The sequence below is a fragment of the Ranitomeya variabilis genome, chromosome 5 (assembly GCF_051348905.1).
Source record: "Ranitomeya variabilis isolate aRanVar5 chromosome 5, aRanVar5.hap1, whole genome shotgun sequence".
Lineage (NCBI taxonomy): Eukaryota > Metazoa > Chordata > Amphibia > Anura > Dendrobatidae > Ranitomeya > Ranitomeya variabilis.
Genome location: NC_135236.1, coordinates 558,134,154 through 558,149,019, shown reverse-complemented (window position 1 = coordinate 558,149,019; position 14,866 = coordinate 558,134,154).

Here is a 14,866-nt window from a genome sequence, read left to right as displayed (position 1 = left end):
GGAAACCAACTGCTTTTTTCAAAGCACATATCCTCTTGTTCCTTCCTTTCTGCACAGCTATCTTTTTTGTTTGTCCACACTTTTTATTTAATTTGTGCATCAGTCCACTCCTATTGCTGCCTGCCATACCTGGCTTAGATTACTGCAGGGAGATAGTAATTGTAGGACAGTCCCTGTTTTTTTTTTGTTTTTTTTGTGGGAGATTAAGATTGGCATTTCTGCTACAGTGCCATCCCTGTGTGTGCCATCTCTCACTGAGTGGGCCATAGAAAGCCTATTTATTTTTTCCGTGATTTGTGTTCTAAATTCTACCTCAACACAAAAACACTACATCAATCAGTGGGAGAAAAATATTGGCCTCAGTCAGGGCTTGTGTGCCACTGCTGTGTGTGCTATCTCTCATTCAGTGGGCTATAGAAAGCCTATTTTTTTTTTTTTTTTTTTAATATTATTTGGTTTCTAAAGTCTCCCTGAAAAAAAAAAATACCTAAAAAAACAGTGGGAGAGTAATATTGCCCTTTCAGCTTGTGTGCCAGTCTTGACTCCTGGGTGTGCCACCTCTCTCTCTCATTCAGTGGGCCATAGAAAGGCTATTTTTTTTTTGTTTTTTTTAATATTATTTGGTTTCTAAAGTCTCCCTAAAAAAAAAAAAAAAAAACATAAAAAAACAGTGGGAGAGTAATATTGCCCTTTCAGCTTGTGTGCCAGTCTTGACTCCTGGGTGTGCCACCTCTCTCCCTCTCATTCAGTGGGCCATAGAAAGCCTATTTTTTTTTTTTTAAATATTATTGGGTTTCTAAAGTCTCCCTTAAAAAACAAAAAATACATAAAAAAACAGTGGGAGAGTAATATTGCCCTTTCAGCTTGTGTGCCAGGCTTGACTCCTGGGTGTGCCACCTCTCTCCCTCTCATTCAGTGGGCCATAGAAAGCCTATTTATTTTTTTTTTTAAATATTATTGGGTTTCTAAAGTCTCCCTTAAAAAACAAAAAATACATAAAAAAACAGTGGGAGAGTAATATTGCCCTTTCAGCTTGTGTGCCAGTCTTGACTCCTGGGTGTGCCACCTCTCTCTCATTCAGTGGGCCATAGAAAGCATTTTTTTTTTTTTTCCTTGATTTGTGTTCTAAAATCTACCTCAACACAAAAACACTACATCAATCAGTGGGAGAAAAATATTGGCCTCAGTCAGGGCTTGTGTGCCACTGCTGTGTGTGCTATCTCTCATTCAGTGGGCTATAGAAAGCCTATTTATTTATTTATTTTTTTTCTTATTATTTGGTTTCTAAAGTCTCCCTGAAAAAAAAAAAAAAAACATAAAAAAACAGTGGGAGAGTAATATTGCCCTTTCAGCTTGTGTGCCAGTCTTGACTCCTGGGTGTGCCACCTCTCTCCCTCTCATTCAGTGGGCCATAGAAAGCCTATTTATTTATTTTTTTAAATATTATTGGGTTTCTAAAGTCTCCCTTAAAAAACAAAAAATACATAAAAAAACAGTGGGAGAGTAATATTGCCCTTTCAGCTTGTGTGCCAGTCTTGACTCCTGGGTGTGCCACCTCTCTCTCTCATTCAGTGGGCCATAGAAAGGCTATTTTTTTTTTGGTTTTTTTAATATTATTTGGTTTCTAAAGTCTCCCTGAAAAAAAAAAAAAACATAAAAAAACAGTGGGAGAGTAATATTGCCCTTTCAGCTTGTGTGCCAGTCTTGACTCCTGGGTGTGCCACCTCTCTCCCTCTCATTCAGTGGGCCATAGAAAGCCTATTTATTTATTTTTTTAAATATTATTGGGTTTCTAAAGTCTCCCTTAAAAAACAAAAAATACATAAAAAAACAGTGGGAGAGTAATATTGCCCTTTCAGCTTGTGTGCCAGTCTTGACTCCTGGGTGTGCCACCTCTCTCTCTCATTCAGTGGGCCATAGAAAGGCTATTTTTTTTTTTTGTTTTTTTAATATTATTTGGTTTCTAAAGTCTCCCTGAAAAAAAAAAAAAAAACATAAAAAAACAGTGGGAGAGTAATATTGCCCTTTCAGCTTGTGTGCCAGTCTTGACTCCTGGGTGTGCCACCTCTCTCCCTCTCATTCAGTGGGCCATAGAAAGCCTATTTATTTATTTTTTTTAAATATTATTGGGTTTCTAAAGTCTCCCTTAAAAAACAAAAAATACATAAAAAAACAGTGGGAGAGTAATATTGCCCTTTCAGCTTGTGTGCCAGTCTTGACTCCTGGGTGTGCCACCTCTCTCTCTCATTCAGTGGGCCATAGAAAGGCTATTTTTTTTTTTGGTTTTTTTAATATTATTTGGTTTCTAAAGTCTCCCTGAAAAAAAAAAAAAAACATAAAAAAACAGTGGGAGAGTAATATTGCCCTTTCAGCTTGTGTGCCAGTCTTGACTCCTGGGTGTGCCACCTCTCTCCCTCTCATTCAGTGGGCCATAGAAAGCCTATTTATTTTTTTTTTAAATATTATTGGGTTTCTAAAGTCTCCCTTAAAAAACAAAAAATACTTTAAAAAACAGTGGGAGAGTAATATTGCCCTTTCAGCTTGTGTGCCAGTCTTGACTCCTGGGTGTGCCACCTCTCTCTCTCATTCAGTGGGCCATAGAAAGGCTATTTTTTTTTTGGTTTTTTTAATATTATTTGGTTTCTAAAGTCTCCCTGAAAAAAAAAAAAAAACATAAAAAAACAGTGGGAGAGTAATATTGCCCTTTCAGCTTGTGTGCCAGTCTTGACTCCTGGGTGTGCCACCTCTCTCCCTCTCATTCAGTGGGCCACAGAAAGCGTATTTATTTATTTTTTTAAATATTATTGGGTTTCTAAAGTCTCCCTTAAAAAACAAAAAATACATAAAAAAACAGTGGGAGAGTAATATTGCCCTTTCAGCTTGTGTGCCAGTCTTGACTCCTGGGTGTGCCACCTCTCTCTCTCATTCAGTGGGCCATAGAAAGGCTATTTTTTTTTTTTTTTTTTTTTTTTATATTATTTGGTTTCTAAAGTCTCCCTGAAAAAAAAAAAAAAACATAAAAAAACAGTGGGAGAGTAATATTGCCCTTTCAGCTTGTGTGCCAGGCTTGACTCCTGGGTGTGCCACCTCTCTCCCTCTCATTCAGTGGGCCATAGAAAGCCTATTTATTTTATTTTTTTAAATATTATTGGGTTTCTAAAGTCTCCCTTAAAAAACAAAAAATACATAAAAAAACAGTGGGAGAGTAATATTGCCCTTTCAGCTTGTGTGCCAGTCTTGACTCCTGGGTGTGCCACCTCTCTCTCATTCAGTGGGCCATAGAAAGCATTTTTTTTTTTTTTCCTTGATTAGTGTTCTAAAATCTACCTCAACACAAAAACACTACATCAATCAGTGGGAGAAAAATATTGGCCTCAGTCAGGGCTTGTGTGCCACTGCTGTGTGTGCTATCTCTCATTCAGTGGGCTATAGAAAGCCTATTTATTTATTTATTTTTTTTCTTATTATTTGGTTTCTAAAGTCTCCCTGAAAAAAAAAAAAAATAAATAAAAAAACAGTGGGAGAGTAATATTGCCCTTTCAGCTTGTGTGCCAGTCTTGACTCCTGGGTGTGCCACCTCTCTCTCTCATTCAGTGGGCTATAGAAAGCCTATTTTTTTTTTTTTTTTTTAATATTATTTGGTTTCTAAAGTCTCCCTGAAATAAAAAAAAAACTTAAAAAAACAGTGGGAGAGTAATATTGCCCTTTCAGCTTGTGCGCCAGTCTTGACTCCTGGGTGTGCCACCTCTCTCTCTCTAATTGTGGGCCATAGAAAGCCTTTTTTTTTTTTAATATTATTTGGTTTCTAAAGTCTCCCTGAGAAAAAAAAATAAATAAATTAGGTGGGAGATTAATATTGACATTAGTGCTTGAGTGACAGTCCTGCGTGTGTGTCATCTCTGTGATTTTGTGCCACAGAAAACAGAGTGTGTAACATTGTGCCTGATTTTCCTTGTGGTCTCACCAACCTGTTAAGGGATATTGAAATGATACTGAAGTTATAGCTCACCGTGTAAGTTGTTTGACAGCAACAAATAAAGTTACTTTGGTTAAGATTTTAAAACAATGAGGAAGTCTGGTGCAAGAGGTCGTCGTGGGCGTTCATTGTCAGCTGGTAATGATGGTAGTGGTAGTGGAGCATCAGGTGGTCGTGGGGATAAAAATATTCCACCTAAGTCTGGAGCTGTGGAGCCAGTTTCGTCGTCAGGCTACACAAGGCCTCGAACGCTCTCTTTTCTGGGAGTAGGAAAACCGCTTTTAAAGGCGGAGCAGCAACAGCAAGTTTTGGCTTACATTGCAGACTCAGCCTCTAGCTCTTTTGCCTCCTCTTCCGAAACTGGTAAATGTAAAAGCAGCGCGTCGCTTGTGGATGTTCACGGTCAGGGACAAGTCGCTTCCTTGTCCTCCTCAGCAAAAACTACAACAAGAGAGAAGGATGCAGCAGGCGACACAACGGGTCACTCCATGGAGCTCTTTACACATACCGTCCCTGGCTTAGAAAGTGAAACATTTAACAGGCCATGCCCATTACAAGTATATTCTGACATGGAGTGCACTGATGCACAGCCACAGTCGGAGTACTATGCTGCTCCTTTGACTCAGACCACCACATTGCCCTCTCAGGGTACAGATCCACAATCAGACCCTGATGAGACTATGTTGCCCCGCCACGAACGCTATACCACCGACCGACACAGTGACACAGACGAAGTTGCACACGAGCTCGAAGAGGAGGTAATAGATGACCCAGTTATTGACCCCGATTGGCAGCCATTGGGGGAACAGGGTGCAGGCGGCAGTAGTTCAGAAGCGGAGGTGGAGGAGGGGCCGCAGCAGGCATCAACATCGCAACAGGTTCCATCTGCCGGGCCCGTATCTGGCCCAAAACGCGTGTCAAAGCCAAAACCTGTTGGAGCACAGCGTTGCCATCCGGTTAAAGCTCAGTCTGCAATCCCTGAAAAGGGATCCGAGTCTAGGAAGAGTGCAGTCTGGCATTTTTTTAAACAACATCCAACTGATCAGCGCAAAGTCATCTGTCAAAAATGTTCAACTAGCTTAAGCAGAGGTCAGAATCTGAAAAGTCTAAATACTAGTTGCATGCATAGACACTTAACCACCATGCATTTTCAAGCCTGGACTAACTACCAAACGTCCCTCAAGGTTGTAGCACCCTCGGCCAATGAAGCTAGTCAGCAACGCAACATCCCTTCCGTCACTGTAAGGCCACCATTTTCCGCACCACCGGCAGTATCTGTGCAGGTTTCTTTGCCAGCCAAAAGCAGTCAGGGTCAGGGAATCACCAGTTTTGTAGGAGGAAATATTGCATCTAGGGCACCGGCGGAAACAATACCGTCTCCAACCGTCTCTCAGTCTGCCATGTACACCGGCACACCCGAAAGTTCCACGATCTCCAGCTCTCCAGTCCAGCTCACCCTACATGAGACTCTGGTTAGAAAAAGGAAGTACTTATCCTCGCATCCGCGTACACAGTGTTTTAACGCCCACATAGCTAGACTAATCTCGTTAGAGATGATGCCCTACCGGTTAGTTGAAAGCGAAGCTTTCAAAGCCCTGATGGAGTACGCTGAACCACGATACGAGCTACCCAGTCGACACTTTTTTTCCAGAAAAGCCATCCCAGCCCTGCACCAGCATGTTAAACAGCGCATCGTCCATGCACTCAGGCAATCTGTGAGTACAAAGGTGCACCTGACTACAGATGCATGGACCAGTAGGCATGGCCAGGGACGTTATGTGTCCATCACGGCACACTGGGTGAATGTGGTGGATGCAGGGTCCACAGGCAACATCAATTTAGGGACAGTTGTGCCTAGCCCACGGTCTAGGAAACAGTTGGCTGTAGGCGTTCGCACCCCCTCCTCCTACTCCTCCTCGTCCTCCTGCAGAAGCTACAGCTCTTCCACAGAACGCAGTCTGACAACCACTCCATCGGCAGATGACACTGTTGCACACCAGTTGTCCCATTATGGGCCAGCTACTGCCAAGCGTCAGCAGGCTGTATTGGCTATGAAGTGCTTGGGCGACAACAGACACACCGCGGAAGTTCTGTCCGAGTTCTTGCAACAAGAAACGCAGTCGTGGCTGGGCACAGTAGATCTTGAGGCAGGCAAGGTAGTGAGTGATAACGGAAGGAATTTCATGGCTGCCATCTCCCTTTCCCAACTGAAACACATTCCTTGCCTGGCTCACACCTTAAACCTGGTGGTGCAGTGCTTATTGAAAACTTATCCTGGGTTCTCCGACCTGCTCCTCAAAGTGCGTGCACTTTGCTCACATATCCGACGTTCGCCTGTACACGCCAGCCGTATGCAGACCTATCAGCGGTCTTTGAACCTTCCCCAGCATCGCCTAATCATAGACGTTGCAACAAGGTGGAACTCAACACTGCACATGCTTCAGAGACTGTGCGAACAGAGGCGTGCTGTTATTTATTTGTGGGAGGATACACGGGCAGGCAGTAGGATGGCAGACATGGAGTTGTCAGGTGTGCAGTGGTCTAAGATACAAGACATGTGTCAAGTCCTTCAGTGTTTTGAGGAATGCACACGGCTGGTTAGTGCAGACAACGCCGTAATAAGCATGAGCATCCCCCTAATGCGTCTGCTGATGCAAAGTTTGACGCACATAAAGGAGCAGGCGTCTGCACCAGAGGAAGAGGAAAGCCTTGATGACAGTCAGCCATTGTCTGGTCAGGGCAGTGTACAGGACGAGGTAGCGGGCGAAGAGGAGGTGGAGGACGAGGAGGATGATGGGGATGAGTATATTTTTAATGCCGAACCTTTCCCAGGGGCACAGGAAATTGGTTGCGTGTCACGGCCGGGTTCTGGTTTTTTGAGGGACACAAGTGACGTAGATTTGCCTGCAACTGCCCCTCAACCAATCACAACCGGAGATTTGACAACTGGAACTTTGGCCCACATGGCGGATTATGCCTTACGTATCCTAAAAAGGGACACACGCATTACGAAAATGATGAACGATGACGATTACTGGTTGGCCTGCCTCCTTGATCCACGCTATAAAGGCAAATTGCAAAATATTATGCCACATGAGAACTTGGAACTAATATTAGCAACCAAACAATCAACTCTTGTTGACCGTTTGCTTCAGGCATTCCCAGCACACAGCGCACGTGATCGTTCTCACACGAGCTCCAGGGGGCAGCAGACTAGGAGTGTTAGGGGTGCACACATCAGAAGTGGCGTTGGACAGAGGGGTTTTCTGACCAGGTTGTGGAGTGATTTTGCTATGACCGCAGACAGGACAGGTACTGCTGCATCAATTGAAAGTGACAGGAGACAACATTTGTCCAGTATGGTTACTAACTATTTTTCATCCCTTATCGATGTTCTCCCTCAACCGTCATTCCCATTTGATTACTGGGCCTCCAAATTAGACACCTGGCCAGAATTGGCAGAATATGCATTGCAGGAGCTTGCTTGCCCGGCAGCAAGTGTCCTATCAGAAAGAGTATTCAGTGCTGCAGGTTCAATATTAACCGAAAAAAGGACTCGTCTGGCTACCCAAAATGTTGACGATCTAACATTCATTAAAATGAACCACAACTGGATTTCGAAATCTTTTGCCCCACCTTGCCCGGCCGACACCTAGCTTTCCTATGAAAGGCTCTTGCCTGTGAATTACTTTTCTAATGTCTAATTTGCTGCAGCTGATTGTACAGCATACGACATGTTTACACCTCCCTAAATGGCCAAACTCCCCACACGGGGCCGTGGTATCGCGACTTGGCGCAAGCACCCGTGAGACTGCTGTTTGTCTGAAGAGGTGGGTGTGCTCGCTTTTGGTTGACGGCATTGCTACTGGGTCCCTCATAGTACAATGTAGTGTCTCTGGCGGTGGTGGTGCGCACCCAACGTCAGACACACCGTTGTAACATGAGGGGCCCTGGGGCGGTCCCGCCGGCCTCTAGAGAGTTCCCCCCTACCCCAGCTCAAAATGTGCTCTACCACATGCAAAATTATGTCGCACAGCTCCACCAATCTTTAGTCTATTCGCTGACATCATTCAATGTCTGGCACTGACAATACAAATTTGTAGACATCTATGATGCAACTTAAAGTAGTCTGTGTCTGTGTCCTATATTGGCACCATTAAATAGTTACTGCCAAATTACTATGTCAGAAACTCAGCAGATGAGCCCACCCCTGTACCTAAGTATGCCACCTTTCTTTTTGTTTTGGTTGTTTTGCGAGACATTAACATCTATTTATATTTTGGGAGTACTGGGACAGACACTCCTTGCACTACTCCTCCACTCACCACCAAGCTGCCCGTGTATCCATGTAACCGCTGTAAAACTGCCATGAGCCTATTGTTTGTTATTTTAGGCCTTTGAAGCCTGTCTGCGGTCCCTCCTTCCACTAGTCCTCCACTGACCAGACCACTGCTGCCCGTGTACCCCTGGAACCAATTATAAAGTGCCTACAGCCAGCCCATTTTTTTATGTTAGGCCTTTGAAGCCTGTCTGCGGTCCCTCCTTCCACTAGTCCTCCACTGACCAGACCACTGCTGCCCGTGTACCCCTGGAACCAATTATAAAGTGCCTACAGCCAGCCCGTTTTTTTATGTTAGGCCTTTGAAGCCTGTCTGCGGTCCCTCCTTCCACTAGTCCTCCACTGGCCAGACCACTGCTGCCCGTGTACCCCTGGAACCAATTATAAAGTGCCTACAGCCAGCCCATTTTTTTATGTTAGGCCTTTGAAGCCTGTCTGCGGTCCCTCCTTCCACTAGTCCTCCACTGACCAGACCACTGCTGCCCGTGTACCCCTGGAACCAATTATAAAGTGCCTACAGCCAGCCCATTTTTTTATGTTAGGCCTTTGAAGCCTGTCTGCGGTCCCTCCTTCCACTAGTCCTCCACTGGCCAGACCACTGCTGCCCGTGTACCCCTGGAACCAATTATAAAGTGCCTACAGCCAGCCCATTTTTTTATGTTAGGCCTTTGAAGCCTGTCTGCGGTCCCTCCTTCCACTAGTCCTCCACTGGCCAGAACACTGCTGCCCGTGTACCCCTGGAACCAATTATAAAGTGCCTACAGCCAGCCCATTTTTTTATGTTAGGCCTTTGAAGCCTGTCTGCGGTCCCTCCTTCCACTAGTCCTCCACTGACCAGACCACTGCTGCCCGTGTACCCCTGGAACCAATTATAAAGTGCCTACAGCCAGCCCATTTTTTTATGTTAGGCCTTTGAAGCCTGTCTGCGGTCCCTCCTTCCACTAGTCCTCCACTGGCCAGACCACTGCTGCCCGTGTACCCCTGGAACCAATTATAAAGTGCCTACAGCCAGCCCATTTTCTTATGTTAGGCCTTTGAAGCCTGTCTGCGGTCCCTACTTTAAATACTCCTCCACTGACCACCAAGCTGCCTGCCCGTGTATCCATGTAACCGCTGTAAAACTGCCATGAGCCTATTGTTTGTTATGTTAGGCCTTTGATAGCCTGTCTGCGGTCCCTACTTTAAATACTCCTCCACTCACCACCAAGCTGCCTGCCCGTCTATCCATGTAACCGCTGTAAAACTGCAATGAGCCTATTGTTTGTTATTTTAGGCCTTTGATAGCCTGTCTGCGGCCCCTACTTGCAATACTCCTCCACTGACCACAATGCTGCCTGGAGTGCCTGCCTGTGTATCCATGTAACCGATGTAAAACTGCCATGACTGCCTACTGTTTGTTATTTTAGGCCTTTGATAGCCTGTCTGCGGCCCCTACTTGCAATACTCCTCCACTGACCACAATGCTGCCTGGAGTGCCTGCCTGTGTATCCATGTAACCGATGTAAAACTGCCATGACTGCCTACTGTTTGTTATTTTAGGCCTTTGATAGCCTGTCTGCGGCCCCTACTTGCAATACTCCTCCACTGACCACAATGCTGCCTGGAGTGCCTGCCTGTGTATCCATGTAACCGATGTAAAACTGCCATGACTGCCTACTGTTTGTTATTTTAGGCCTTTGATAGCCTGTCTGCGGCCCCTACTTGCAATACTCCTCCACTGACCACAATGCTGCCTGGAGTGCCTGCCTGTGTATCCATGTAACCGATGTAAAACTGCCATGACTGCCTACTGTTTGTTATTTTAGGCCTTTGATAGCCTGTCTGCGGCCCCTACTTGCAATACTCCTCCACTGACCACAATGCTGCCTGGAGTGCCTGCCTGTGTATCCATGTAACCGATGTAAAACTGCCATGACTGCCTACTGTTTGTTATTTTAGGCCTTTGATAGCCTGTCTGCGGCCCCTACTTGCAATACTCCTCCACTGACCACAATGCTGCCTGGAGTGCCTGCCTGTGTATCCATGTAACCGATGTAAAACTGCCATGACTGCCTACTGTTTGTTATTTTAGGCCTTTGATAGCCTGTCTGCGGCCCCTACTTGCAATACTCCTCCACTGACCACAATGCTGCCTGGAGTGCCTGCCTGTGTATCCATGTAACCGATGTAAAACTGCCATGACTGCCTACTGTTTGTTATTTTAGGCCTTTGATAGCCTGTCTGCAGCCCCTACTTGCAATACTCCTCCACTGACCACACCAATGCTGCCCGTGTACCCCTGGAACCTATTTAAAAGTTCATAGAGCCTAGTTATATATTTTATTTACTATTAATAAGGCCATGATGGACTACGCTGTACCACGCTACAAGCTAACCAGTCGACACTTCTTTTGTGAGAAAAGCCATCCCAACCCTCCACCAGCATGTAGAAGACCGCATTGTCCATGCACTCTGGCAATCTGTGAGTACAAAGGTGCACCTGACAACAGACGCATGGACCTGTAGGCATGGCCACGGAAGATTACGTGTCCATTACGGCGCAATGGGTTAATGTGGTGGATGCATGGTCCACAGGGGACAGCCTACTAAGTCTGTCTGCAGTCCCTAATTCAAATTGTCCTCCACTGTCTAAATCGGAGCTTCCACCTTCTGGCTTTCGGCCTATAGTATCAGAAATTAAACTGCATTTGGCCTTCAACTTTGGTTAGGGCCTACTAACGGCTTCTGCCCCTCCCTGGTGTTGCCCTCAACTAAATAAAGCTGAGCTTCAACCTTCTGCTCCAAATTACCATTTTAAAAAATGCAATAGGCTTTTCCGGCCTACTAAAGGTGTCTGTCTGTGTGCCCCTGCCTGGTGTTGTCCTCAACTAAATAAAGCTGAGCTTCAACCTTCTGCTCCAAATTACCATTTTAAAAAATGCAATAGGCTTTTCCGGCCTACTAAAGGTGTCTGTCTGTGTGCCCCTGCCTGGTGTTGTCCTCAACTAAATAAAGCTGAGCTTCAACCTTCTGCTCCAAATTACCATTTTAAAAAATGCAATAGGCTTTTCCGGCCTACTAAAGGTGTCTGTCTGTGTGCCCCTGCCTGGTGTTGTCCTCAACTAAATAAAGCTGAGCTTCAACCTTCCGGCTCTCATTAAGTGGTTTTAAAAAAAAAAAATGGTGGTTAGGGCCTACTAACGGCTTCTGCCCCTCCCTGGTGTTGCCCTCAACTAAATAAAGCTGAGCTTCAACCTTCTGCTCCAAATTACCATTTTAAAAAATGCAATAGGCTTTTCCGGCCTACTAAAGGTGTCTGTCTGTGTGCCCCTGCCTGGTGTTGTCCTCAACTAAATAAAGCTGAGCTTCAACCTTCTGCTCCAAATTACCATTTTAAAAAATGCAATAGGCTTTTCCGGCCTACTAAAGGTGTCTGTCTGTGTGCCCCTGCCTGGTGTTGTCCTCAACTAAATAAAGCTGAGCTTCAACCTTCCGGCTCTCATTAAGTGGTTTTAAAAAAAAAAAATGGTGGTTAGGGCCTACTAACGGCTTCTGCCCCTCCCTGGTGTTGCCCTCAACTAAATAAAGCTGAGCTTCAACCTTCTGCTCCAAATTACCATTTTAAAAAATGCAATAGGCTTTTCCGGCCTACTAAAGGTGTCTGTCTGTGTGCCCCTGCCTGGTGTTGTCCTCAACTAAATAAAGCTGAGCTTCAACCTTCTGCTCCAAATTACCATTTAAAAAAATGCAATAGGCTTTTCCGGCCTACTAAAGGTGTCTGTCTGTGTGCCCCTGCCTGGTGTTGTCCTCAACTAAATAAACCTGAGCTTCAACCTTCCGGCTCTCATTAAGTGGTTTTAAAAAAAAAAAATGGTGGTTAGGGCCTACTAACGGCTTCTGCCCCTCCCTGGTGTTGCCCTCAACTAAATAAAGCTGAGCTTCAACCTTCTGCTCCAAATTACCATTTTAAAAAATGCAATAGGCTTTTCCGGCCTACTAAAGGTGTCTGTCTGTGTGCCCCTGCCTGGTGTTGTCCTCAACTAAATAAAGCTGAGCTTCAACCTTCTGCTCCAAATTACCATTTAAAAAAATGCAATAGGCTTTTCCGGCCTACTAAAGGTGTCTGTCTGTGTGCCCCTGCCTGGTGTTGTCCTCAACTAAATAAAGCTGAGCTTCAACCTTCTGCTCCAAATTACCATTTTAAAAAATGCAATAGGCTTTTCCGGCCTACTAAAGGTGTCTGTCTGTGTGCCCCTGCCTGGTGTTGTCCTCAACTAAATGAAGCTGAGCTTCAACCTTCTGCTCCAAATTACCATTTTAAAAAATGCAATAGGCTTTTCCGGCCTACTAAAGGTGTCTGTCTGTGTGCCCCTGCCTGGTGTTGTCCTCAACTAAATAAAGCTGAGCTTCAACCTTCTGCTCCAAATTACCATTTTAAAAAATGCAATAGGCTTTTCCGGCCTACTAAAGGTGTCTGTCTGTGTGCCCCTGCCTGGTGTTGTCCTCAACTAAATAAAGCTGAGCTTCAACCTTCTGCTCCAAATTACCATTTTAAAAAATGCAATAGGCTTTTCCGGCCTACTAAAGGTGTCTGTCTGTGTGCCCCTGCCTGGTGTTGTCCTCAACTAAATAAAGCTGAGCTTCAACCTTACGACTCTCATTAAGTGGTTTTAAAAAAAAAAAATGGTGGTTAGGGCCTACTAACGGCTTCTGCCCCTCCCTGGTGTTGCCCTCAACTAAATAAAGCTGAGCTTCAACCTTCTGCTCCAAATTACCATTTTAAAAAATGCAATAGGCTTTTCCGGCCTACTAAAGGTGTCTGTCTGTGTGCCCCTGCCTGGTGTTGTCCTCAACTAAATAAAGCTGAGCTTCAACCTTCTGCTCCAAATTACCATTTTAAAAAATGCAATAGGCTTTTCCGGCCTACTAAAGGTGTCTGTCTGTGTGCCCCTGCCTGGTGTTGTCCTCAACTAAATGAAGCTGAGCTTCAACCTTCTGCTCCAAATTACCATTTTAAAAAATGCAATAGGCTTTTCCGGCCTACTAAAGGTGTCTGTCTGTGTGCCCCTGCCTGGTGTTGTCCTCAACTAAATAAAGCTGAGCTTCAACCTTCTGCTCCAAATTACCATTTTAAAAAATGCAATAGGCTTTTCCGGCCTACTAAAGGTGTCTGTCTGTGTGCCCCTGCCTGGTGTTGTCCTCAACTAAATAAAGCTGAGCTTCAACCTTCTGCTCCAAATTACCATTTTAAAAAATGCAATAGGCTTTTCCGGCCTACTAAAGGTGTCTGTCTGTGTGCCCCTGCCTGGTGTTGTCCTCAACTAAATAAAGCTGAGCTTCAACCTTCTGCTCCAAATTACCATTTTAAAAAATGCAATAGGCTTTTCCGGCCTACTAAAGGTGTCTGTCTGTGTGCCCCTGCCTGGTGTTGTCCTCAACTAAATAAAGCTGAGCTTCAACCTTCTGCTCCAAATTACCATTTTAAAAAATGCAATAGGCTTTTCCGGCCTACTAAAGGTGTCTGTCTGTGTGCCCCTGCCTGGTGTTGTCCTCAACTAAATAAAGCTGAGCTTCAACCTTCTGCTCCAAATTACCATTTTAAAAAATGCAATAGGCTTTTCCGGCCTACTAAAGGTGTCTGTCTGTGTGCCCCTGCCTGGTGTTGTCCTCAACTAAATAAAGCTGAGCTTCAACCTTCCGGCTCTCATTAAGTGGTTTAAAAAAAAAAAAATGGTGGTTAGGGCCTACTAACGGCTTCTGCCCCTCCCTGGTGTTGCCCTCAACTAAATAAAGCTGAGCTTCAACCTTCTGCTCCAAATTACCATTTTAAAAAATGCAATAGGCTTTTCCGGCCTACTAAAGGTGTCTGTCTGTGTGCCCCTGCCTGGTGTTGTCCTCAACTAAATAAAGCTGAGCTTCAACCTTCTGCTCCAAATTACCATTTTAAAAAATGCAATAGGCTTTTCCGGCCTACTAAAGGTGTCTGTCTGTGTGCCCCTGCCTGGTGTTGCCCTCAACTAAATAAAGCTGAGCTTCAACCTTCTGCTCCAAATTACCATTTTAAAAAATGCAATAGGCTTTTCCGGCCTACTAAAGGTGTCTGTCTGTGTGCCCCTGCCTGGTGTTGTCCTCAACTAAATAAAGCTGAGCTTCAACCTTCTGCTCCAAATTACCATTTTAAAAAATGCAATAGGCTTTTCCGGCCTACTAAAGGTGTCTGTCTGTGTGCCCCTGCCTGGTGTTGTCCTCAACTAAATAAAGCTGAGCTTCAACCTTCCGGCTCTCATTAAGTGGTTTAAAAAAAAAAAATGGTGGTTAGGGCCTACTAATGGCTTCTGCCCCTCCCTGGTGTTGCCCTCAACTAAATAAAGCTGAGCTTCAACCTTCTGCTCCAAATTACCATTTTAAAAAATGCAATAGGCTTTTCCGGCCTACTAAAGGTGTCTGTCTGTGTGCCCCTGCCTGGTGTTGTCCTCAACTAAATAAAGCTGAGCTTCAACCTTCTGCTCCAAATTACCATTTTAAAAAATGCAATAGGCTTTTCCGGCCTACTAAAGGTGTCTGTCTGTGTG